Below are 27,653 nucleotides of genomic sequence, written 5' to 3' on the forward strand. Positions count from 1 at the left end.
TTCTATGATTCTATGATTCTACTTTGAGTGAGCACTGGCTTTTGAGGTAGCTGCATGATGCTCTTAGTACCAATACCAAGAATGATTAAGGAAAAATGGGATATCTGATTACTATTCTAATTATCAAAGGCTTGCACTGTCATGGGCTAGATATTTTAGTTTGGTTATCCTAATTTGAGCACTTCCAAAGATGTCTGTACTGTACAAAAAATTATTACATGACTCCCTGCCTGAAGAGTTTCCGTCCAAAAATGCCCTGTTCCAATCCTACAGTCTATAAACTCCTGAAACTATTTTTAAACAAAAACAATTATTAAAGGGCTTGTCTACGTGGTGCATTAGTGTGCCCTAACAGAGGTGTAAATTCTAGTGTTCACAAGCCTGTCCCACACTAACTTGTGTGGACTCTATTGGCTCACACTACAGTTTCCCTAGTGTGCACAGACATAGCGCTGTTTCAAACAATGCTACATCACTGTACATCAGGGAATTTTTAGCATGCACCAGCAGGGATCACACAGATAGTGTGCACCAGCATGTTGTGCATGAGCTAATGCATCGTGTAGACAAGCCCCCAGTTGTACAGACAAAATATGCACTTATATATTTGTAAATTAGCCAGTGGAAAGTTAAAGATCGTGCACACAATAATCCAGTTTTGCAAGTGCAGCTAAAGTCCTTTATAAAAATATGTACCTCCTCATGTCAAACGAATCAGAATGTAGTGTGAATACAAAAAAATTTAATTCTGTACATACACTCCTCAGTTCAGAATGTTTTTTTAATATATAAAAAGATACAACAGGCACTTATCGTACCTCTAAGCTTCATAAATATCCAGATTTCAAAGTTGGTTGCACTACTTCCTACCATGACCCTACATGGGTGCTTTTGAAAAATTTCACCCAAAATGCCTAATGTAGTTAGGTACTCAATTTCTATTGAAAGTGAATGGGAATTGGGTACTTAACTCCTTTAGTGACTTTTGAAAATCTCAAAATTTCATCCTCCCTTGATTCATATTTACAATTTAATAAAATATAGGATGCATTACCATTCTAGACCTACAGTAGTTGCAATAAATAAATACACAAGTGTAACATATGCATTTATTTTGACGACTCACTTTCAATAATGCAATATGAAAAATTTACAGATATGAAATGCAAATCTAGTATAATTGATCAGATGTGTATTTTAATTGAGCATTTACTTCTCTGAACACAACTGTAGCTTTAATAGGCTGCTTTTAGATAAACAGTGTAATACATTTCTATGTTTTTTACATTCAAACTTTTAGTTACATACAATGCTATAGGATTGAAATTTGCTTGCTATTTTGTACGGTGTAGGTTCTTTAAAGAACTACCCAATTCCTGCTATGTTGTAGCGGTGGCACCAAAGTGCATACAAAAGTCTTGACACACCCAAAAGAGCAATCCAACAACAAACTTGGGTACAGATAGTGTATATGCTTAAAATAAATATCCAATTTATCCATCAAGAATAAAATGAGCAACTTAATGGATGAAAAGATCCTTCAGAGCAACATTTAAATACAGTAAATTCAACTTCATTGCTTCCATACAGAATCATACTTTAGAAATAAGCTAACAAAACCACTCGTGTATGTACTACATGTACAGTCAACCCTCTTTATGGCCCTGATCCTGAACGTGCGGAAATTCAGCACCTTGTAGGATTGAGCTCAATATCATCACTCTTCATAGAATGCTTATATCAATAGATAAAGCCCTCCCAAGCTCCGGGAATTTAAAACTAGAGATGGAGTTCCCCGTCATGAACTCTAGCAAAGGGTGAAACCACCAGAGAGACTTGAACATGCCATTAAAATTAAGCTGCAAACACACAGTGAATATGAATATAGCGACCTATTGTCAGCTCATTTAAAACAACACACAAAAGACCCTGGGAAATAGACAAAGTTGTTGCTTTTTGGGGACCATTATTTAGCGAATCACCAACATTCTGACTATTCCAGGTGACCACACACATAACACACCCCTTATAATTGGACCACTGAATTTCAATAGTATACTCTTTATTTAATTCGTTTTCAGTGAGCAAGAAGTAAAAGGCCTTTAGTTTAAAAAAATAGTCTGAAAGCAGAAAAAGTTTAATTTGCATTATGTAGTAACGTTTAGCAGCACAAAATAAAACAACAGAACAGAGGCTGTCTACAGATCTACTGTAGTATACACACTTTTATAGAATTCCTCCAAGTTCCTCATTTTATTATTTCCTTCCCCTCCCAAGATCCAACAAGTAAATATTTTGGACACTAGCAATTAGAAAGTCATCTTATTTTGTCAGCTTTGCTACCATTAGCATCCTGAGTGGTAGGGTATCTTCTACCCATTTGTTTGGCGAGCTTATCATTCTCTCCCATAGGGTGGTTTCATCTAAAGTGGAGTCCATCCAGTCCACTGCAGTACCATAGCTTTTGCCTTGGAAAAACATAAGAAAACATTATGTACTTTTTAAAAACCTGCCACCACAGTTAAGAGTAGATTCTAGGGCAAATCTCCACACATCAGCAAAAATCAGCAATTTCCCCCTGATTCTGAAAGCTTTAGACCTACCCTACAGAGTTAGCTGACAATTTTCATGGTGTGATTCTGCATTTTCTATACATGTACAACTCCCATCAAATCCAATTAATGGGAGTTGTGCCTACATAGGAACTACATAATATCTCACTATTCTCATGTGTTTGATTATTCTTGATTGCTATTTATTAGCTCATCTTGTCAGGATCCCTAGTAAATAAGAAAGTCAGTCAGTCAAGATTTTGATTTTCCAACTTTGGTTCCTAAAGGTCAGCATCTAAATCAGTGGCCTTATTTTCCCATTGACAGAAGCTGTGCTTGCTCAGTACCTCCTGGGAGGAAAAAAAATTCACATCAGATCACTGATTCAGATACCAAAATGTTAGAAGAAAAGGAGTACTTGTGGCACCTTAGAGCACTTAAGTGAGCTGTAGCTCAGGAAAGCTCATGCTCAAATAAATTGGTTAGTCTCTAAGGTGCCACAAGTACTCCTTTTCTTTTTGCGAATACAGACTAACACGGCTGTTACTCTGAAACCTGTCAAACTGTTAGATTAGCTGCTCAATTTCAGGAGCCAAGTTTGAAATTTGTGACCTCAATTTATGTTTATTTTTAAATTTGCTTTTGACTATTATAATCCTAATGTGCTAAGAAGTTCTCTTCTCTGGGAGAAGTCACTTTTCCTTGAGCTTGCTAGAGAGACTTTAAACACTTTTTACTTGTTGTCTTCAGTTTGGGGAAAGACGACATTTCCTGTCCACAGGCTGAATTATCATTTTGCTGTAAGATGGTTTCACTATGAAAGTGAAAAAGAGTATCGGGGCTGGGGGAGGGGGGTAGAATCAAGTTCACTTTTACTTGGGGAACATTCATATTTTATTTTTTAAAATGTTGTTTATTTTCAACACACACAATTTTTACTATCAAGAAAGGCGGCCAAATTTCTCCTTGAAACAAAACCTTGAGTATTTGGGAACACATTGATTTTAGCAAAATTGATCACTTCACACACCTCTAATGAAAGGGTCTATTCTCAACACCAGAAGCATGTACAGCTATACTTATTTATTACACATTGATGTTGAGCTTACTGCCTTAGTGTCTAGCTGCCCCGCAATTTTAAAAACACCAAGACTTCCAGACATAACTTTCAGTTAACTTTAGTAGGCATGACATAGGAGCATTGGGAATTAAGTATTTACTCAAGTTTAGTGTTACTACAGATCTTATTTTTAGACTGGAGTTTTTCACATGTGCTCCAGTTGTCCTTCTTTTAATTTATATTCTGAACATCATACTTCAGTTGCCATAGGCACACTATTTGCCATACTAGATCAGACCTTTAGTCCCATCCAGTCTGGCTTCTGTGAGAACCAAATACAAAGTAATTCAGAGGATGGTAAGCCGTGCCATAATGTACCTAGCTCATGGTGCATGTTATATATGGATGTAGATGATGGCAATTTACTTCATGATTCTGCAACGTTTGATTTGATTATTCCTATCTTAGCATGTGTCACTAATAATTTCAAGATCATCTAGCCATAGTATTAATGTTCAAAGATAGATTTACCAAATGGGGTACACCTCAAGGAAAATAAATGTATTTTTGAAAACGTAGAAAGATTTAGCAATAACTTTTATAAGATCTCACTTAACTGGGTTTCCACGGGGGGGGGGGGGGGGGGGGGATCTATCATGCTAATGGCCAAGGGGTGCACACAAGAAAAGAATGAAAGAAACACCTCAGAAATTGGGGTTTTCTGCTTTACATTTATTGTATGCTAAATTCCTCTTTCTTCTTTTGCTGCTCTGGTCACATCACTCCTCTGAGTCCTTCTCTGACTTCCTGTTTTTTATACTGCCTCATATTCAGCATCTACAAACCCCATATTCCAGGCCCCCTCCAAGCCTGCCTCAACATGTATCTGCATTTTTATTTCCTTCTTTCACCACCTCCATTTTTACCAATCTCCATCATCTTCTGTCCACCAAACTTCACTCTGACGTTGCCCCTTCTGCCGAAAGACTCTTCACATTTCTCCCATATGCACCCCTTCTCTTCCTCAATTCCCTTCTTTAAACCCCCTTCTTCCATAAATCCCTCCTCCCAGCACTGGCATCTTCACATCATGGTTGTGTGTCTGAATCAGTTCATAAACTGATAGCAAGTTTTTTGGTTCAGAGTGTGTATACATGTGTAAAGTGCTATGTACATTTATGGAAAGAGAGACAATTTCTAATCTAATCTGAGATCTTCTCTAACTTGCCTGTACCCCTTAACATGACCCTATTCCTGCTCTGTAACTGTGTACTATATTTCGGGATCCCTGCTGCATGAAAGGTGACTTTCTAAATGAAGCCTAATGCCACCAAGTTGGTCAGTGATATTTTGCTCACGGAGGGGAAAAAATGGAGAGGCAAGACAAGTAAATGGAGATCCAGGTTGTATTTTGCAAGTTAAGGATTAATTTAATAAATGATCAGTACCTGTTCCCATTCCTATCCTGAGACCTCCCAGAAAGTGATTGGCTAGTTTGTGGTGGTCCCAGACTGTAAGTTCTACACATGCTTCTTTCAAATCATCAGTTCTAAAGCCATCGTAAACCATGGTGTGGTTGAACACCGGGTTTGTAGTTTTCGCCACTGCTCTTGTTTTCTGGCGGCTTTTCCTACTAGTATCTGGAAGGATGGTACTTTGGAACGAGAAAATACTGTCAGATTATATTAAAACATTGAGGGCTACATTAACATTCTCTTTTATACGAATATTATATCTACAGGTTAACATTCTCATTAATATACTATGGGCTCTGAGACTTGGGGGAAGAGGAAACATGTGCCCACCCTCTTCAGAGAACCTGAGGTCAGGGCTGGCAGGGCTAATCACCCCCACACCTCCGAAGATGGAAGAGATAGGTGGATGGGGCAGGGAGCAGGCTTAGGAGAATTCAGTTATTGGTTTCCAGCCAGTGAGTGCCCTGCTTGTCTTGCTGCTGCCAGAGATTCCCCAGCCACTTGTCTCTAATGCCCTCCCTATGGTGTTATTATCCCTTGCCAGGAGGAAGGGAGAGAAGACAGGACAGTTTTCCCCCCTTTCCCACCTACTGCATGGCTTCCCTCCAAGACAGACATCCATCCTCCCATCCCAACCTGGTTTGTTTAAAATGCACAATAAATAAAGCTAGTTGCTCTTAAGTTAGCCCCTGGTGGTTGATGGGAATGGTAGTCAGTTTTCACTAGCCAGTCACTCAACCAGGAAGTCAGGGCATAAAGTGCAAGGTTGGAACTCGCCATATACATTGTGTCCGATGGGTGGGTGAAATGCATCAGCCTCACAGGGCATCTTGCAAGGCAGCATCTGGGAAGTCTCTCACTCTCACGAATTAAGGGAGGATTAATTAGCATAATTTTATTCATCCTGCTATTGTGGTTACCATTTAACAAAAGAGTTGAGCTTGTTGCCCCTCAGGAGAGGGAGGTCGTTACATTCCTTCACCCAGATGTGGACCTCTCCAGTGGACGGGGTCTTGTTACCTTTGGAAGAGACAAATAGGAAAGCAACATTCACTCCCTTTAGAAATTAAATGTGAGAGGCAAAAGGAGGGAAGTAGTCAGAGAAGGTGACTGTACGAATTTGGGAGGAAATAAATTCACAGCCATCATACCAAACAAAGGCATGTCTCCATCATTGCATTTGTATCATATGTATGCCAAACAAATCCCGAGGAAAGCAGACAGAAGAAGGGCAGGTGCATTCCCCAGTTGTTTCAATAGGATGAGGTTATCCTAGACTTCCTGTCCCAAATCCTCATGTTGTTGTACTGTGCCACATTCCTCCTCAGAAATGGCAAAATTTCAATAGTGGGTGAGGTAACTCCTGTCCTCTAATATTTCCCTCTCTTTTATAGGCAGGCACTGGGAAATAGTAAATAGGTGCACAATTTGCTTATTTTGCACACACAGTGGCACAGCTGGGGCCAGCTTTATCTGCATGCAGCTGGCGTGAACTAATACTTAATGAGCACCCAAAAATCAGATTTAAGTGCACATTGCCAAAGCATCTAAATGGTCGCTGATTTGATCTTGAGAGGATTCGTCTACTCTTCTTATTACTTCCCAAATGCTTCCATCATGCCCAACTCAGCTACCGAAGCTGCTGACAGGAAGGAGTGAATTTGTTCCTTATTGGCCAACTTGTTAAATTAAAAGTCCTTTGCTTCACTGCCAGCCCATCCCAGCCAATTATTAATTGTCAGATAACAACTTACTCAGATCATCGTCACTATTATAAACTAGGTACTAAGGAATTCTTGTTCTTTCCCACATCCGCTGCCTTCTGAGCTCAGTGCCCTGCTACTGTTTGCTTAGCATGCGGGTGTTTGCCTGACTGTTAATGACCACTACAGTAACTAGTGGCGAAGCAGGATCTCAATCCTTGTGCTCTATTCGGTACGTAATCCAGCTAGTCGCTAAAAGCCCATGCTGTCATCCAGGTGTAATTCCTAACGTCATGTGTATACAAAAAAAGCTGAAAATAGCTGAGAACTTAAACTGAATGGTAACAGACGGAATCCTAGTGATGACTTAGCCTGATGATATTGTAAAACAAAAAGAGCTCTCAACCCTGCTTACAGCGGTTTCCATCACTTCATTCTGATTCAGGCATTCTAGATTTTGGAGTGACAATCTTGGAATCTTACTACATAGATTTATATAACAAGAACGTCTTTGCTTCCTTAATAAAAAAAACACTGAATAAGTCATGGTCCTGAAGTGAGTTCATGGTCAGGTTAGCTTGATTCTATAGAAAAATGTCTACTTTTTACAAAAAAGGTAGTTGAACTTTGGAAATATATTCCCAAGAGGCTATCAAAACTAAAAAAACCAGCCAAGCAAACAAAAAAATAAAGAATGAGCACATACCCCCGACAGGCTGCGGAACATACTGAAGGGCTAGTTTAATCTCTCCTCTGTTTTCTAGTTCAAGAGCTGCTGCTGGAGTCTGAAAATTAAAACAAAAAACTCAGGCCACATTCTGGTGTAACACAATACCCCTTTTTATAGCATTCCTTGTGTGTCTCACTTATAATGAGGCAATGCCAGCAAGCAGGAAATTCTGCTTTGATATTTATTAGAAATTCTACTTCACACATGGGTAGCCATTATAGATTACATGTACAAATTGCTCTGCAAAAGTTTTCTACAGGAGTGATAGGTTGTACTGAATTATGACGTGAAGCAGAATTTCTCTTTTGCCAACTGAAGATTTTCTTGCATTCTTACCTTTAGATCTTCCTCAGTTTGCAGGCAAACAAGAGAGTTTATGGGAGGAGTTTAACCCCTGGAATGCGCCTTCAGATGTAGATAGGTGCCTCTTTTGCTAAAGTACTGATAAAGACCTATGATTGTAGCTCATTCTCAAAAGAGATTTCTCCACAGTTTTGCTGCCCTCCTACCCTTCACTGGGTCATGTCTAAAATTAGAACATATGCTCTTTGGAGCAGTAGCCTTTTCTTATGTGCATTGGGAAGCACCTAGCACACTCTTGAGCACTGTAAAAAGTAACATACAGACTAAAATACCAAAACAACTTTCAAAAATAGGTAGGCTCTAAGCAGATAGGATGCATCCGATGAAGTGAGCTGTAGCTCACGAAAGCTTAATGCTCAAATGAATTGGTTAGTCTCTAAGGTGCCACAAGTACTCCTTTTCTTTTTGTGAATACAGACTAACACGACTGTTACTCTGAAACCTGTTACTATCCCGATGAACTACTTTAATTAGAAGACCACTTGCCACCTCTTTGGCTTTTGGCTAAGGCCTTACCCACTTACTTGCTGAAAATTTTAAACCAGTTTAGTTAAAGTAATGCAAAAAAGGCTGTGTGGACACATTTTGATTTAGAAGTAGTGGTTTATTTAACATTTAGCTAGAATTGACTTAAGCCCATTGTAAACCAAGTTGTAAACCACACAGCCTTTAGCTAATCCAGTACAACGTTCTCTGGAAGATGTGTCCTTGGATCAAGTGTAGCATCGTTTTAATATGTATCCTGTATATACAAATGACTATCTGCAAGGGGATGCAATTGATGGTCTATGCCTCCAGTGATATTATGTAGCCACATAGGCCACAAAGGCTGGAAGTTCAATTTGGGATTCCCACTCCTCAGGTTGGTTGAGAGAACAGAGTCAGACTCCTGGGGGTACAAGCTGCTTCTCTCTGAAAGCACCTCAATTGGCCAGCCACTCACTGGCATAAGGAAAGGTCTCAAAATTGTATGTCTTATCTGCTTGCCTGCAAGAAGCATTTCTATAACTGTAGCCACAACAAAAATGCTCAAGCAGGAAAAAATGAGAGGATATAAAGATGGGCAGAAGCCTGTGACTGGATAGAGATCACATCTCATTTGTACATACAACAAACACCTAAGAACTTACCCTAGGCTTAAGTGGGAACCAATTCATCTGCTTATTCTGTTTGTCATTCCAGTCCCATGTTCCCAAATCAAGTTCCACCTCACCAAGGAAACTATTGCGCCCAAAGGTGTCATTGTGCCAGACAGAGAGATTCAGTCTCTGGGTCTTTACCAGTGCCGTGTCAATTTTATACTGCAAGAAGGGAGAAGCAAAAGAATGACAATTTAAACAAGGCAGCAGAGGAGCTGGAACAATTGGTACAGTGGAGGTGCGGAGAGCCATTGAACCAATCTGTAAACCCAGTATATAATTAAAAACACTTAAAGAAAGGGGGTGCAGCAGCACATATGCAAGGGACTGTTTCATTAACACTCAAGAATCCAGGAGTGACTGAGATTAGGAGAAGGCCAGTTGTACTGGGAAATCCATTCAACAGCCCATTTAGGTCCACCAGAGACATGTAGAAAATGATGGCTACTGTACATATTTGAGATTTTAGTTCAAACAATTTAAATTCATGTTCATCTCACGTTTGTTAGTAAGAATTACAGAAAAATCAGTACATCTAATTCAGTATATCCAAACATACTGAATACTACTTGGGCAGCTATCTTAAAATATCTGTACATACAGTTATTTAAACTTCACCACACTCCTTTGAGCTAGCAAAATATTATCCCCATTTTGCAGATGGGGAAGTTAAGCTACTTGCTGACGTTACACAAGTCAATGGCGAGTTTAGAACAGAACTCAGGAGTGTCTGATCTCCATCCTGTGCTCAGACCACACTTCCTTCCATACCTGTTTTCAGAAACCAAGTCACTCTATCCAATGTAGTTGAGGAAATACATGTATAAGTGAAAGGAGAGGATACACTGGGTATCACAGAGTGTCTGGTCCCACCTGTGCCATAATAAGTTAGCTGCTTTCCAGCCTATTCAGATCAAGTGATAGCTTAATGGACAACTGGGAGTTACAGAAGGACAGAGAGCTCAGGCTGGGTTGGAACCACAGGGAACAAACAAGCTGCTGTGGCAGACCCTGAGCCAGAGTCTGCAGGAGGCCAGATACTCCCAGGGAACCAGCCTGGAGGCCAGTGCTCTATATGGCAGCTGAGGAAAGACTCAAAGGTAGCCCAGAAAAGGGCTGAGAACAGGGCCTAGAGAGCCCACTGAAGAGAATCCATAAAGGACAGGAAAACCTTTTTGTTTATTGGGACTTTCAGTTGGACTTTTGTTACCCCGGACGGGGTTACGTTTGTGATTTGGACAGAGGGTCGAGCTACATCTCTAGCATGGACCAGTGCGCGGAGAGCCAAGGAGACCCATCTTGGAGAAGGAAACTGAGGGAGGGAGTGCTAGTAGGGCCATTCTTGAACACAAGGGGGCACACTGGGGGCAGCCGCATCCTACAATACTGTGCAATAAGAAAGGGCATAGTATGGAGTAGTATCTATAGTTGGGCTGGGCCCTCAAGAAATTTTTGCCATTGACTTGCTCTGTGCTTCTGTTGCCCTTGTCTGTGAAATGAAAGCAATAGCCTTGCTTTGAAAAGTGTTTTGCAATCTATACACCTAGTAATATTAAATAAGTACCCGCAATATTTCATTGAAGACTGGATTCAATGTTTTCTTTTTCACAGAGGTCTTCCTTTTCCCCAGTTTGTATTTCTCTGGAAGCAGGTAAGTCTTTACATATCTAAAAATTTAAACAAACAGAATGATAAGGGCAGCAAGATATTGTGTAAAGCTGCAAGACATGAAATTTTTTTCTCCCCCAAATACACAAATCCAAAAATGAAATACAAGTTTTACAGAAGATAAACTTGGTTAGCAATGCAGTTGTTGTAATGTACACTTTTCAGTTAGTGATTTCTAAGTCATTCAGTACTTACCATTTCAGTAGGTCTGAGTTTTCGATAAGTAATCGCCTTAAGAATGAACATTAATGGTTTCTACAGTATTGATCAAAAGTAAAAGCCCTCTTTAGAATCACAGAAATTAGAGATAGAAGACACCTGTTGGATCATCTTGTCCCCTGCCCTTGCCGAGGCGGCATGTCTAGACCAGTGGTCCCCAACCTTTCAGAAGACGCTGGCGGGCGCCGGACACCCCGCCGCCAAAATGCCACCGCTGAAAAGTGGCAGAAGTAAGAAGCGCCGCTGCCAAAATGCCGCCGAGAAACGGCAACACTTCTCAGTGGCATTTCGGCAGTGGGGTGTCCTGCGCGCGCAAAAAAATACCCCGGCGGCTGCCACGGCACCCACAGGCACCGCGTTGAGGACCCCTGGTCTAGACTTTTTGCTGGGATATCCAAATCTCATATTTAGATGTGCCAATCTAAATCTGGATGCACAAAATGGGGAATTTACCAAGCAGATTATTAATTTGATCATCAAAATATAGAATTTGAAGTTCCTAATAAATTGGGCTTCCTATATCATTCTTTGCTATGGAAGTAAATGCACACACATGTACAGCCTATGTGATTTCTGATCTGTGTAACAGTTATACCTTTATGCTCTCTATAAATGAGCCTTAAAATCTCTAGGAACTGCTATCTGCAAACCCAGTCAGCCATTTACGTTCAATTCAGTGCAAGGAATCAAGGTGGCACATACTTCACTTACGTATTTTTCTCTTTTTCTGTTTTCTTTTTTGAAGACAAAGATAATTGTGACTGAAAGGCTCTGCCTGCACTTCTTGTGCGTGGAAAAATAACTTCTGTTAGGAAAAACCGTGCAACCCTAATTACACTTACGGGTCTGAATGTTGTTTCTTAACATCTGCAATTGCCAAGTCTTTACACTGGGAAACAAAAATATGGAGCTCCTTCAGCTGTTCTACATAATCAATGGCAAATTGAATGTGGCCTTTAACATCCACATTGCCAAAGTCTCCACTGTAGATGCTCATTACACTTCCGCTCACCTGTACACATGTAAAGGGAAAAAAACGTTCTGTTAGTCTATGCTTCTGGTCAGACATATATGTTATTAGAATGGGAAATATTTAAGAAATTCATCTGCACTCAATTCAGAGACCGTAAAGACACAAACTGTACTCCACTTAAATGTACTTTTGAAACAGTTTTCTTTGAAAAAAGGTTGTAATCCATCCAGTGAGAAAAATATTTACATTTCACTAGCTTTTATTATAAGATGGTTGTAAGCCTCCAAAAACTCAAGTGAAAGGTGCTATGTAGAAGCGCAAAGTATTATTTACTGCCTAATATACAAGACACAAAGTAAAGAGCACACCATATATACAGCATACTCCAATCAGAGTCTTCAGATATTATTCTCATGTGTCTCTATATTTTCTTTCCCACAGAAAATGGGGCCTCAATACTCTGGTGACAGGTACTCTATAAACGCCCAAAAGAGATTAGGGGTAACATTTTCAAGAATACCTAAGTGACCTAGTCACTTTTGAAAGTTTCACCCTAGGTGGATTGGAAGAAGAGTAAGCCAGATGTAGAGGTGGATGGCTTTTTATTCTCATTGTCTCCCTTCAAATCCCCCAAAACTCTCCTTTGTCATGATGCCTGCAAAGAAAACTTGGCAATGGTTTAGGCCCCTGCCCATCAGGCAGACTACTATTGTCTCACGGTTTCCTTGTACTCCCTGGTCTGTCAGTATCTATCTGTTGCCTCTATTCTTCTACTTGGATTGTAAGCTTCTTGAGGCAGGGACTGCTTTTTTGATCTGTATTTGTACAGCGCCTAGCACAATGGGGTCCTGATCCATGTCTGGGGGTCCTATCCACTATGATAATATAAATAAATCTATCTGTTGTAGTAAAGGCAATTCCTTTGATTGGTGAAAATAAAGAAAAAAAATAGTTCAATTTGTTACATTTATATACTAAGGTCAAGAAAATGGAGCATTAGACAACTTTACATAAACTCTGATACTATAGTGATGAAGTCTAGAGAGAAATAGATACCAAGGATGGGGAATGACACAAAGGTTTAGCAAAAGCAGAGTGCCATTAAAACAAGCTTTGGTTTACATACAGAAGACAAGGATGCCATGCCAGAAGAGCCGCTAAGATTGGTTAGAGAGCTGGGGCTCTTCTTGATTCTGCCATGATGATAACTGCTTTCTGATGTTGTATCAGTGTCTCTGTCATCACTCTACAAGACATCACACAAAGGAATCCAGCATGGGCATTTAGAAATCACAAGGAACACAGTTAAAAGTTGTCCTAATTTTAAAAAGCAGACTTGTAAAGACTGGAGCTCTGTGGATATTGGGAGCCACATTCCACAGTAGTGCAGTGCAAGCAATTAATTCCTTAAATTAGATCATGCTTCTGCTTTGCATGTGGGAAGTTAGTTGTGCTAAAAAACAAAAAAAGTTATAGGGAAACGCCACACATTTTAGAATTTGCTACCTGTGTTACAAGTTGAAATCTTGATCTAAAATATACTTTTACTCCTTTTGTGCAGTGATTAGTTTAATTAGGCTCATTAGTTTCACTTTCTCATGCATTAGCTCAGAATAATAACGCAATTTCTAATGCTAAAATCTTTAACCACTCTGATTCAATACAAGTTGTTTAGTTAAAGGAGAATGTTCATGGTAGAGGAGCATACAAGGAAATAAATGGCTTTTGGAGGATACTTTAGCAGTTACATCAGAAGACTTGGGTTTGGTGTTACTCAGCCAGACACACGCCTGTGGAAACATCTGTCCATCCACCTGTTTGTTGCTATGAGAAGCACACTGTCTATCCTATTAAAAAAAACCCATCAAACAGGTGCTTTTGGAGCATGCCCAGAAGGTCACCAAATTCAGGATATTTTGGACTGGGGGTGGGGCCAAATTTCAGACTGAGTCCATAAACAGAACACCCTGTCAACTGTCTCCTCTCTTTTACAGTGAAGGGAACCAGCTCAGGCACCCCATGCTGACTGCAACTGAGGCAGCATGGCATGGGGAGAGAGATGATCCTGCAGGTAGCAATGTGGGTGCTCATTTTTAGGACATCTGTGTTCTTAAATCATTGCTGTTCCGGCATCCACTAATGCGACTCCACCAGTGATAGTAGCATTGGAGCTATAGTGTAGACAGGGCTCAGGTATTTTTTGATGACAACATAGAATCATAGAATATCATGGTTGGAAGGGACCTCAGGAGGTCATCTAGTCCAACCCCCAGCTCAAAGCAGGACCAATCCCCAACTAACTCATCCCAGCCAGTTTGTCAAGCCTGACCTTAAAAACCTCTAATGAAGGAGATTCCACCACCTCCCTAGGTAACCCATTCCAGTGCTTCACCACCTTCCTAGTGAAAAAGTTTGTCCTAATATCCAACCTAAACCTCCCCTACTGCAGCTTCAGACCATTACTCCTCGTTCTTTCATCTGGTACCACTGAGAACAGTCTGGATCCATCCTGTTTGGAACCCCCTTTCAGGTAGGTGAAAGCAGCTATCAAATCCCCCCTCATTCTTCTCTTCTGCAGACTAAACAATCCCAGTTCCCTCAGCGTCTCCTCATAAGTCATGTGTTCCAGTCCCCTAATCATTTTTGTTGCCTTCCTCTGGACTCTTTCCAATTTTTCCACATCCTTCTTGTAGTGTGGGGCCCAAAACTGGACACAGTACTGCAGATGAGGCCTCACCAATGCCGGAGAGAGTGGAACGATCACGCCTCTCAATCTGCTGGCAATGCTCCTTCCTATACAGCCCAAAATGCCATTAGCCTTCTTGGCAACAAGGGCACACTGTTGACTCATATCCAGCTTCTCGTCCACTGTAACCCCTAGGTCCTTTTCAGAACTACTGCCTAGCCGCTCCGTTCCTATTCTGTAATAGTGCATGGGATTCTTTCGTCCTAAGTGCAGGACTCTGCACTTGTCCTTGTCGAACCTCAGATTTCTTTTGTCCCAATCCTCTAATTTGTCTAGGGCACTCTGTATCCTATCCCTACCTTCCAGCGTATATACCACTCCTCCTAGTTTAGTGTCATCTGCGCACTTGCTGAGGGTGCAATCCACGCCATCCTCCAGATCGTTAATGAAGATATTGAACAAAACCGGCCCCAGGACCGACCCTTTGGGCATTCCGCTTGATACCGGCTGCCAACTAGACATGGAGCCATTGATCACTACCCATTGAGCCCGATGATCTAGCCAGCTTTCTATCCACCTTATAGTCCATTCATCCAGCCCATACTTCTTTAACTTGCTGGCAACCCTGGTCAACTACAGGTGTTGTTTTTGGCATGCACAGATGAGGCCCAAAGGGTTCACTCTAGGGCCCATCAACAACTGCTTCTTAAGAAGCCAGAGGACTTTCAACTAGCTCAGATGCTTTACCCACAAGAGCAGAGCATGCTGTCTGCAACACTGAGCATCTACTGATTCAGGGACTGAGACAGATTTCTAACTGAACACCAGTCTCAGACAGGCTACCAAGCTGATCTCCCCAGCTACTGTTTTGGGAGAATTCACCAGATGGCACTATTACACATCTTCTTACAAGCTCTCTTTCTTAGCATGTGAGCAGTGTACAGTCTGAAAAAAATACTGTATTGTTAGATGGAGACTGCTTAAGGGAAGCTGTTGCAAACAGCAAAAGAGTTTGCTCTGTCTTAATTGCTCAAACTAGCATCAGTTCTTGATGGAGAGTTGCATCCCAGGAACTGAGCATTGCTACTTGAGCTGAGATATCTGAAAAAGGGAGTTGCCTACATGCTGTTTGTCGCCACCTCTCTTCAAGTTCTGGTGTACATGTAGTGTAAATTACACTGAGAAGAAACCCCAGCTCCACACCACTGATTCAAAAGTAAGCTGACCTGGAAGGCCCCAAAAACAAATACATTAAATTACTCCTCTTTATACTATTTTTTTAAAATCAGATACTTGCCTCTTCCTGTAGAAATGCTGGTACTGACTTGCTCAGTCTTTTGAGTTTTTCAGGATTTGAAAACTGATTATCGGGGTCTGAAGGCACTGTGGAGACTAAAAGAGCAGCAATTCAAGTTTTAAAAATATCCTGCCTTCTGACATTAACCGAACTTGGTCCTAATAAGCAGAGATTGGGATAGATTACTTTGGACAAAAATACATTTACATGCACATGCTGTATCCATGTGTAACTTGTATGCAAGATATTTCATAGATTCATCAATTTTAAGGGCAGAAGGGACCATTATAGTCATCTAGTCTGACTTGTGCAACAGGCTAGAGAACCTTGATTCACTATGTTGTGCTGTACATAAAATATAATTTTTACATATAATTATATAATACACTAACCCAGGTGCTGCATGAAAGTTTTGACCACAAATTTAAAGATTAACTTTAAAAAACCTTTTACCTGCCAACTCTTAAGGTTTCTGATTTCCTCCTGGAACAGAAGGCGAAACCGTGCTTTTTGGACATGAACAATGTCACTAAATGTAGCTGAGATAACAGAACTATGGCTCTTGATCAGTAAATAAAAGCCAAGCCCTGCTCTCCTTACTCATGCAACTAGTCTCATTCATGTCAATGGGATTATACGTTAAACGAGCAGGGTTTAGTCCCAGAAGAGGAAGTCATTTTCAAATATTCTGATTTGGTTACATAATGTATTAACAGACAGAATGTATTCTGTTAATGATTCAGTATCTAAAGCATGTCTGTTCACCTTCAAAAGTGTTTTCATTGAATTACATTGCCAAATTCTTAATTTAATACATTGTTCATAGCAACAGTGCAGAAGCTAGCCTTGCAAGTAATGATTTATATCAAACCAATGGTTCTCAGCCTTGTACTATAGCATGATCTTTTCCATCCCAGGAGTCCAGCCCCATTTAGGAATATGGGAAAGGTAAGGTGACACCCTCCCCCCGACACCTGTTCAAAGCCTCCGGGTTGAGGACTTTGGCACTATACATGATGTTTGCAAAACTGCACTAACTGCTTTTGCTACAATGTCATGCACTATCATTTCCCATGACAGACAAGGAGTACCAATTTGGCAGCATGCCAGATACAACCAAGGTTAAGTACGCGTGCAAATGTTGTCGTAACCATGTACAATTCCTCCCCAGATGTCACACACGTGCATCCCAAACAAACTTGGTAGAAGACAAGGTGTCTCAGTCCAATTACCCCAAAACTGAAATTGTACCTCAAGGTTACACTGAAAATACACAAGGCATTGTTGGCACGCAGTTAGCTTTGTGAGCTGCAGTATTTAGTAACAAAAACAAAGTCCAGACTTATTAGTTAGTTGATATTAAATTAAAGGGATTTGAAACTAAATCAGTGGAGAGTTATATCCACTGGTTGATTGAAAGATCCTGTTACTCACTTCCTTGTACATTTTCATTTGTCTCTTGTTGCTGATCGGTTTTCTGATCTGCTCAGATGGGCAACATTGAGAACAATACATTGTCATTCAGTAGTAAAGATATCAGGTTTGTATAAACGAGGAGTCCTTGGGGGACCTTAGAGACTAACATTTATTTGGGCATAGCTTTTGTGAGCTAAACCCACTTCATCAGATGCATGGAGTGGAAAACACAGAGGTAGGTATAAATACACAGCATATGAAAAGATGGGAGTTGCCTTACAAAGTGGGGGGTCAGAACTAGCGAGCCAATTCAATTAAGATAGAAGTGGACTATTCTCAACAGTTGACAAGAAGGGGTGAATACCAAGGGAGGAAAAAAAATCACTTTTGTAGTGCTAATGAGGCCAATGTAATCAAGGTGGCCCAACAGGGGGAAATTAGTTTTTGTAGTGACCCATCCACTCCTAATCTTTAGTCAGGCCTAATTTGATGATGTCCAGTTTGCAAATTAATTCCAGTTCTGCAGTTTCTCGTTGGAGTCTGTTTTTGAAGTTTTTTTGTTGAAGAATTACCACTTTTAAATCTGTTATTGAGGGTCCAGGAAGACTGAAGTGTTCTCCTACTGGTTTTTGAATGTTATAATTCTTGACATCTGATTTGTGTCCATTTATTCTTTTGCGTAGAGACTGTCCAATGTACATGGCAGAGGGGCATTGCTGGCACATGATGGCATATATCACATTGGTAGATGTGCAGGTGAACGAGCCCCTGATGGTGTGGCTGATGTGGTTAGGTCCTATGATGGTGTCCCTTGACTAGATATGCGGACAAAGTTGGCAACGGGTTCTGTTGCAGGGACTGGTTCCTGGGTTACTGTTTTTGTTGTGTGGTGTGTAGTTGCTGGTGAATATTTCCTTCAGGTTGGGGGGCTGTCTGTAAGTGAGCACTGGCCTGTCTCCTAAGGTCTGAGAGAGTGAGGGATCATCCTTCAGGATAGGTTGTAGATCCTTGATGATGCGCTGGAGAAGTTTTAGTTGGGGGCTGTAGGTGACGGCTAGTGGTGTTCTGTTACTTTCTTTGTTGGGCCTGTCCTGTAGTAGGTGACTTCTGGGTACCCTTCTGGCTCTGTCAATCTGTTTCTTCACTTCCCCAGGTGAGTACTATAGTTTTAAGAACACTTGATAGAGATCCTGTAGGTGTTTGTCTCTGCCTGAGGGATTGGAGCAAATGCGGTTGTATCTTAGAGCTTGGCTGTAGACAATGGATTGCGTGATGTGGTCTGGATGAAAGCTGGAGGCATGTAGGTAAGTATAGCGGGCTGTAGGTTTCCGGTATAGGGTGGTGTTTATGTGACCATCGTTTATTTGCATCGTAGTGTCCAGGAAGTGGATCTCTTGTGTGGACTGGTCCAGGCTGAAGATGATGGTGGCGTGGAAATTGTTGAAATCCTGGTGAAATTCCTCAAGGGCCTCCTTCCCATGGGTCCAGATGATGATGATGTCATCAATGTAGCGGAAGTAGAATAGGGGCATTAGGGGACGAGAGCTGAGGAAGCATTGTTCTAAGTCAGCCATAAAAACGTTGGCATACTGTGGGGCCATGCGGGTACCCATAGCAGTGCTGCTGATTTGAAGGTATAAATTGTACAAAGTCAGACATCAAGAATTATAACATTCAGAAACCAGTAGAACACTTCAATCTCCCTGGACACTCAACAACAGACTTAAAAGTGGCAATTCTTCAACAAAAAAAACTTCAAAAACAGACTCCAACGAGAAACTGCAGAACTGGAATAAATTTGCAAACTGGACACCATCAAATTAGGCCTGAATAAAGACTGGGAGTGGATGGGTCACTACAAAAACTAATTTCCCCCTGCTGGGCCACCTTGATTACACTTATGCCCAAATAAATTTGTTAGTCGCTAAGGTTCCACAAGGACTCCTCATTGTTTTTGGTGATACAGACTAATACGGCTACCACTCTGAAACCTGTCACCAGGTTTATATAGTGATTGTAGAACCAGACACTTTATACGTCAACCTGAAGATCGATCATCTTTCGTCCTCCTTCACAATCATCATTGGCCTGGATTTCCAAGACCCGTATCATCCCTCACTGTAGATTTGGGGCATTTTCCTTTTTTTTTTGACAATCTGGAGTGCAACCAATGCAACAGGACCTATCAGCAAGTGAAGTCCAAGCATTAAAGGCGAGATTTTCAAAATTGCTTCAGTACTGGCCTGAGGCTGCTCCCTCTGAAATCAACATTTGACCAAGTACTGAGCACTTTGGAAACTCCCACCCTAAATTTGCCAGGGTAGATATTTGTGTCAGTCTTTACCATGACTGACTCGAGCACAAAAATAATCTGGCTGCTTGAAAAGACAAAAAACCTACCCTTTCAGCTCAATTATACGTACACATTTCATATATATTTTCACTGAAATCCACAGCTATGTCCCCAGTTCAGGGAAATGCTTAAGTACATGCTTAAAGGCCCACTGATTACTCTCTGCACCATGCAATGGACAGCAGTATAGGGCCCAAGTGCACTATGATCAGACTATAGACTAACTACAAAACACAATGAAGCCTCTAAAAGAGTCAGTAATAAATACAACTAAACGTGACTAGTTTTAGAATTGTGGTGCCACTGGATAGAACTTAAAAGGAAGTAAAAATGTGTTCTATACCACCATATTCAGTGTCACTAGCTCAGTGTAACCTAGTAATTTTTGGTTTTGTTTTAAATTCAGGATCTTTTAGTCCGTGTTTACAAACACTCACTCAATGACATCAATGAGAGATTTGTGCACATATATGATGGAGAGTTTGGCCCATGCAATATACCAGATGAATTTATAAGTGTACTAGTCGATCATCAGTATCGAGAGTCGGCAAGCCAGTGGCTTATCCATTATCTCAGAGCAAGCAAATCCGCTTGTGTCTTAAGTCTTTGCTTTGGTGGATAGAACCATTTTACAGTGCAACAAATTAGCATGCTAATTTGATATTTTAGCAGCCCAATTCTTCATTGAGTCAATACCCAAAGCTCTCATTGACTTCAGTGGCCATGACACATGTGGAATGCCTGAAGGATCAAACCCAGATGAAACACTGTGACATAAACAAAGTTGTTTACAATAATAGTTGGATATAGCAATACTAATATATTGTTTAGAAATAAAAGCAAAGGTGGAGAAATGCTACCCAAGTATTTAAACCATGCAGAAATTAACTAATTAAATTACCATACAGCAGTGATACAATTCTGAAATTCACCAACTCTTTGGCTGGTGAGTGGAGGAGAACACTGAAAGAAATACTATGTTCATGCACACACAAATAAGATATTTACCATCTTCAGCACTAAGTACTAACTCTTCTTTTGGGATATCTACTTTTCCTTTATCTGTGCAGGAAAAAGTATCAGTTAGTAAAGTTTGCTGTTCAGGAAGGTAGTATGGATTATAGTGCCAGCCACAGAGTTTATAAGAAATAAGGTCAAAAATCAGCAGAGCCACAGCCCAGGTTAAATGCATAAACCACAAGGTTAAATGCTGTCCATAAAACACTTTCTACCTGGATTACAAAATTCAACTAGTTTGCTCTAAAGGGAGCTCTCATGTCATTGTTTAATGCAGTTTACATCAGTACAGTACTGTACTGATGCCTGAGGTCCTACAGTCAGTTACAAATAAGCAACAGCACATTAAGAATGAAGAGTTCTTATGTCTGTATTTTAAACTAGTGTAAGATGCCTGAACTGGCCAGCTCCTTCCAAAACCCAAAGCTCTATTCATGAATATCTACATGCATGAAGTTTCACACATTTTCCCCATTATGCACAGCAATCAATAAGATATTGAAAAATACACAACAATGAACATAGGTGTAAGTGAAATTTTGAACACAAGCATATTTGATTGCATAACTTAAATAGGAACTCAGAGCCAAATTTACTGCTGGTGTAAGTAGGTGCAATTCTACTGAAGTCAATGCAGTTGTCTCACTTGCACCACTCATTAATTTGGTCCATATCCATTTGTAGGTGAAAGTTGATATTTGTATGTTGCTCCTTTGGGTGCTTGCACATCCCCTTATTGTATAACAAGCACAAAGCCCACTACTGAGCAAAGCCAGGCTGATTAAGATCAATTCAATGCATATTTCTCGGAAGACGTCTGCTGAGTGGATAAATTTACATGAACACTCCTGTGTAAACTCCATGCAAGTTATTTATAAATAGAGCTGGCCCACAAGAGAAAACTATAACCATGGAGAGCATTTCAGGAGACTCAAGGCCGATCTGGCTTTATAAAAACCCAAAACAAAACAACAACAAAAACCCATGCAAATGGGAGGACAGGATTAAATGTTTTCTCAGTCACAACCTGGACATTTATAGATTTACAGCTAGTGGCAGAGAAGAGTTAAGCCCTCTTTAAACCTTTAAGACTTGCTAGTGGAATTAGGAATGGACATGGCAGTTGCATCCTTGCCAGCCTATTTCCTGCCACTGCAAGTATAAACATTGTTACGAAGATGGCTATCTGAATGGAATGTGAGAGGAGATGAAAGAAGGGGTTGAAAAAGCATGTCTTAATTAAGCGTGCAAAAAAGAAGCCTATTTTATATTCAGCTGTGACGGAGAATGAAATACAGGAGTAAGTGTTCAAAATGAGCATGCAGTATTGAAATCAAAACTTGGTCAAAAGCACCATTTAGACTAGAGCACTGCTCCTTACTTCTTATTCAGAAGTCAGATTATAAAGTATGGTGGTTATTTATTTACTTATTTTGGATGCTCATTCTGAGGGCAGTTTTCCTGCCAAAACCCATGGTTGGAATATTAGAGTGCCAGTTGGTGAAGATGTGTGGAAGGATAGTATATAAGTATTTTTAAGCTTAGCTGGGCGCATGGAAGACAGCAGACAAGCTTTGTGCTCACTTGATGTGGCTGATGGAATGTCCTCTAGACTTTTGGAAGGCCTTTGCCTAGCTGCACTCCTTTTCAGAGCCTTCAAAATAGGATCTAATTCTTCTTCTGAACCTGTCACGGGACAAAATACATGAACACTGCACAGACAGACAGACGTGCCTTTTTAAATGAGAGCCACTTTAGAAATCAATGGCTATTTTTAACTAATGAAGGGATATTTTAACCCTTAGCAAAACATTAAAAATTCTAGTTTTCACAACTATGAAAGACCAAAGGAAAAATTAGGGAAAGGTGCAGATGTTTAGTCATGGATTTGGAGACATAATGGAATTCTAAATTACTAGGTAAAAATACGTGCACTACCAAAGACCAGCAGGATCAATAGTCACTGAATTCAATAGCTTAAATTACTTGGACACAGGCTTTCAGGAATACATATTTTAGAAGTGATTTAACTGTAAACTGCCATGGCAGCATTGTATTGACTTGGGGGAAAAAAAAGAAATTTAACATTAATTTTAAGAGTTATGGAGCAAAAATTTACCCCTCCGGTGTGTTTGTATAGGTCTTCTACTGATCAACAGATGTGCCACATGGTCATTTGGCCTATTGTTTTGTCTACATACACACATACTAGAGGTAGGCAAACTAATTCAGACTCGTTGCTTGAGATGGACTCAGAGTGACTCAGCTGTATCTACAAATAAGCAGGAGTCTAGCTAGAAACCCAAACCCTGTTGTAGAACTGCTTCCTGATGGAGAATATGGGGGTTATTTTAATAATGGGGACGTGTTTCTATTTGAATTACAAAAAAAACCAGAGGCAACAATTCATGTCCTGTAGTCCAAACAGCAGCCATAGGAAAACTCAACTTCTACCACCTTGGGACAGATTCAGATCTTAGAAGTTAATGGTCTCATCTGTCCCAGTTGGCAGTCCCATGTGCCATCTCATCCCTTCAAAAATCCCTTTCTGCCGCCTTCCCCCACCCTCCCCATGAGCAAAAAAGTGACCCAAAATGCTTCACTTTAGCTATGGCGCAAAGCCTGAAGCCCTTGCTCAAGTTTTACTCATTCTTCACTTAGGCCAGAAGTCCCATTGGCTTCAATTGTGTTTTGCCCAAGTTAAGAGTGAGGAATTAAGGATAAGATCGCTGGCAGCTCCTGCAAATTTCACAGGTTTCTCAAAAAGAGAAGGAGTACTTGTGGCACCTTAGAGACTAACCAATTTATTTGAGCATAAGCTTTCGTGAGCTACAGCTCACCTCATTGGATGCATGAGCTTTAGCTCACGAAAGCTTATGCTCAAATAAGTTTGTTAGTCTCTAAGGTGCCACAAGTACTCCTGTTCTTTTTGTGAATACAGACTAACACGGCTGCTACTTTGAAACAGGTTTCTCAGCGTCTCTAGTTAAGGGGAACAATCCTGATTTCTCAGAACAAATATTAAATTAACCCCTCATCTGAAGCAATTCCAGTAGTTTAATTGCATGGGCACTGCCTATCACAATCCTGTACAGGAGACCAGAGCCACTCCAGTGCTGCCATCTCTTCTAGATGCACCTCTATTTGAATACTAACTTTTCGGTGGAAGATAACACTAAGTGAACATAGCCCCATGTTCTGATGCAACAGGCTGCAGCAATGAATTGATTAAGGCAGGGGTGGGCCTTCTCCTTTGCACATTGTGGTATAAGTACAGATGGGAAAGCAGAAGCAAATATCTGGTTTAGCCAGATGTCCCTTGCTAACAGGACCCCTTTCTTACATCAGCCTGTGAAACATTCTTTTAAAAAAAAAAAAAAAAAAGCAGCTCTAAAGCCCAAAGTTTAAATAATAGAATTTACGGTTCCCGCACTGAACAAAAACTGCCACAAGGGGAAGAAACAGATGTGGCAAGCCCGACTCTCTCTCTACAGGCATGCAATAGGGTTATTCCAGCCCAACTCCCCGGACTGCAAGCCACACTGCATGCACGTCTTTTCAAAACATCTGCTGACTAGGTATTAAAAAAGTTCATTAGAAAAGATGCCTGGATCATTCAGTTAAGAAAATGAATGAAAATCTCAGTCAGGCTTTTGCTTCACCATTCTTAAGGTAGGTTATCAAAAAATTCTAGCCATATTTCTTAAAGAATAATAATAGTAAATAATAATAAATAATCCATAACCATTGATTTAAGAATTCAAAAATGCTCACAAGTTGAACCTGAAAGATCAGAGCCAAAACTTATGGTGTCATCTTGATCATCATAAGGAGATGCTAGGAGCAGCTCCACTTTACTTATTTTGGAGGAGCGATCATCATCTGTAAGTGGTGTGCTTGCTCTCCTGAATATAGATGGTGCAGCCACTTCAGATGTTGCCTCACTGTCATCTGCTAAGGAAACGCTTTTATCAACCTCCTTTCCTGCTGCTTCCTCTCTTTTATTTTCATTTTTTATCTTCATCTTATGTGTCTTGATAACAGCCGCACCGTTCTCTCTTTCCTTGGGAAGGGCTTCAGTTGATGCCAGGTTAGTCTGTACTGTTTTCTCAAATGCTACATTTCTTTCAGGGAGAGCAGAATCTCTCACTTCATTTACCACATGATCTTCCTTTACGGCTTTGTCATTTTGTTTCAAAGTCTCTCTCTTGATTGGTATCTTAAACTCTGTGCGATAGCCACTTGAAGCACTTGGACCAGAGAGTGGCATTTTAATGGCTAGACTTTCCTTTTCTGCTTGAGACACAGAGTCATTGCGTCTTTCCTGTATTCCCATCTTCGTTGGCAGCTGAGATGAAATGTCAGATGCTTCTTTAAGAAGTTTTTTTAAGCAGATATTCAATTCACTGCATTCTGCTTTTGTTGGAGCAACAGTTTTTTCTACAGTTTCTTTTATTTCTTGAGCACGGTCCATCTCTTGTTGGAAAGGGGAATACGCACTCAGATTAGGCTGTGTCCTACCCTGTATTACACTATCCAAGCTTTTCAGCTTAAGAGGTGGCATTTCAGAGGCTTCCCTAAGCAGTTTCTGCAAACTAGCATTAAAGTCTCCAAGCTCAGATTTGGAAGGAGCAACAGCTTTTGCTATGGTTTCATTTACTTCTTGAGGATGGTCAGTATCTTGCTGATAAGTTAAGTCTACGCTCTGATTAGGCTGTACCCCCATACTCTTCTGCATTGCATTCTCCATGCTTTTCAGTTTAGGAGTTTGCATTTCAGATACTTCTTTCAGCAGTTTCTCTAACCCAGAATTAAATTCACTGAGTTCCGATTTGGAAGGAGCAACGGCTTTTGCTATGGTTTCCTTTACTTCTTGAGGATGGTCAATATCTTGTTGGTAAGAGCAGTTCACACTCTGACTAGGCTGTATCCTAACGTGCATCTCATTGTCAAAGCTTTTCTGGTCAGAGGGTGGCATTTCAGAAGCTTCCTTGAGCAGTTTCTGCAAACTAGCATTAAATTCACGGAGTTCAGGTTTTGGCTGAACTGTTTTTACTAGTATTTCAGTCACTTCAAGATGGTTACCAGGAGATACAGGATGATCAGTTTGATCCTCTGGCTGAGAGCTTACATTTTCTCCACTTTTTGCATGTAAAGGTAACAGCACTTTAGCTGCCTCTTCATCTGGTTTCTCCAAGCGTGTACTGATTGGGCTAACATTATCCTGATATGGAACTGTAGTTCTCTCTACAGTCCCAATTTCATCTGGAGTCCCAACCCTTTCTTGGGCTGTAACAGAAGTAGCCTGGTCAGTCTCTGTGACCTGCTTATAAAATCTTTGCCCATCTTCTTCAGGCACATTCTCAGGCGCTGCTTGTTTACTGTTATCTATATTGTATGATGAAAATGAGATTTTGGATGCTTCCTTAAGTAGTTTCTTTAAACCAGCATCCAGATCACAGAATTCAGTTTTAGGTGGAACCGTGGTTTTTTCTACAGTCTCTGAGACTGCCTCTCCAGGAGGCTGTGCTTCATTCTGGGTCATGACATAAGCAGCTATGCCAGGATGCATTGCCTTTGGGGAAGAGCTTGGAATGGCTTCTGCATGAGAACTCTCTCTCTGGATACCCTCCTCCGCATCTGCTGCCTGATGTAATGGACAGAAAGTGTCAGATTCCTTAAGCAGCTTCCCTAGACCAATTTTTAGTTCATCAAGTTCATCTTTGGGTGGAATGACGGTTTTTTCCATAGTTTCTTTTACTTCTTGAGGAAGCGCTTCCTCTTTTTGATATCTAGGATAAGTGTTGTGACTCCGTTCCATCACCTTTTCAAAAAATCTTCTCTGCCCAGGCCAAGAAACTGTCTCTTCGGAAGTATTTTCTGTTACGTTCTGACTAGGAGAGGATGATATTTGGGAGGTTTCCTTTAGCAGTCTCTCTAGCCCAGCATTAAATGCATCAAGTTCAGCCTTTGATGGAGCAACAGTTTTGTCTACAGTCTCTGCAACCTCCTCTTTAGGAGATTCTGCTTTTTCCTTGGAGTCTGTGGGAGCAGCCTTGCTCTGCATTGTTTTTACAGAAACAATTAGCTGTTCATCAATTCCCAATTCTTTTCTTGGAGAACCTTTATCACCAGCTGGTTGGAATGATGGCAAGGGTGCCTCAGACATTTCTTTAAGCAGTTTCTGTAAGCCATTGTTAAATGTGCTGTGCTGTACTTTTGGTGGAACAATCCTTTTTTCTACATATTCTTTAACTTCTTGCTCTGGAAGATCCACCATTTCTTCAGGTTTTGAGATCACTGACTTTCCTACATTTTTTCCCACTATTTGGACAGATTCTGCATTTTCTGTCCGTGTCAGATTCACTGACCAAGGAATGGGCTGCCCTTCCTGTCTAGGTGACTCAGGTACTTTGAAGTTTATTTTCTTTGTTCTCTCTCTCAAGGGAAGTTGATTTTGCTGTTGAACCATCACCTCTTCTTCGCTCATCTCTGCTCTGCTTTCTTTAAGTTCCTTTGACTCTTTTTGGTAAGTTGCTGAACTAATATTACCTGGGGAAGTAGTTTCATTTTCCACATGTGATTTAGCTCCAATATCCCAAAAACTTCTCAAACTCTGAAAATGCAATGGGTTGGAAATTTGATTCTTAGACTCCTCATCTATTTTTTCCTTCAAAGACAAAATCTTAAAGTTTGGCTTCTGTTGTGTAGAAGAGGGATTTCGGTCATTTTCTGGAGATACTTGTTTCCAATCTTCATACTTGTTTGATGAAGCAGGAGTAAAACCAATTCTTGGTTGCAAATGATTTGCTTTTGGCAATTTTGTAAATTCATTAACCTTACCATCAGATTGGAGTATTTTTCTGGACTTCTCAACATTATGGTTTGCTTTGGATTTCTCCATTATATCTGGCCCAGTCGTTGAAGACTTTAGAAATTTATCTTTAGATGCCTCGTCATCACTTAATTCAACTCTTCTGACAGTAACCAAACTATGCTTGT

This window comes from Eretmochelys imbricata, chromosome 1 (assembly GCF_965152235.1).
Source record: "Eretmochelys imbricata isolate rEreImb1 chromosome 1, rEreImb1.hap1, whole genome shotgun sequence".
Taxonomy (NCBI): domain Eukaryota; kingdom Metazoa; phylum Chordata; order Testudines; family Cheloniidae; genus Eretmochelys; species Eretmochelys imbricata.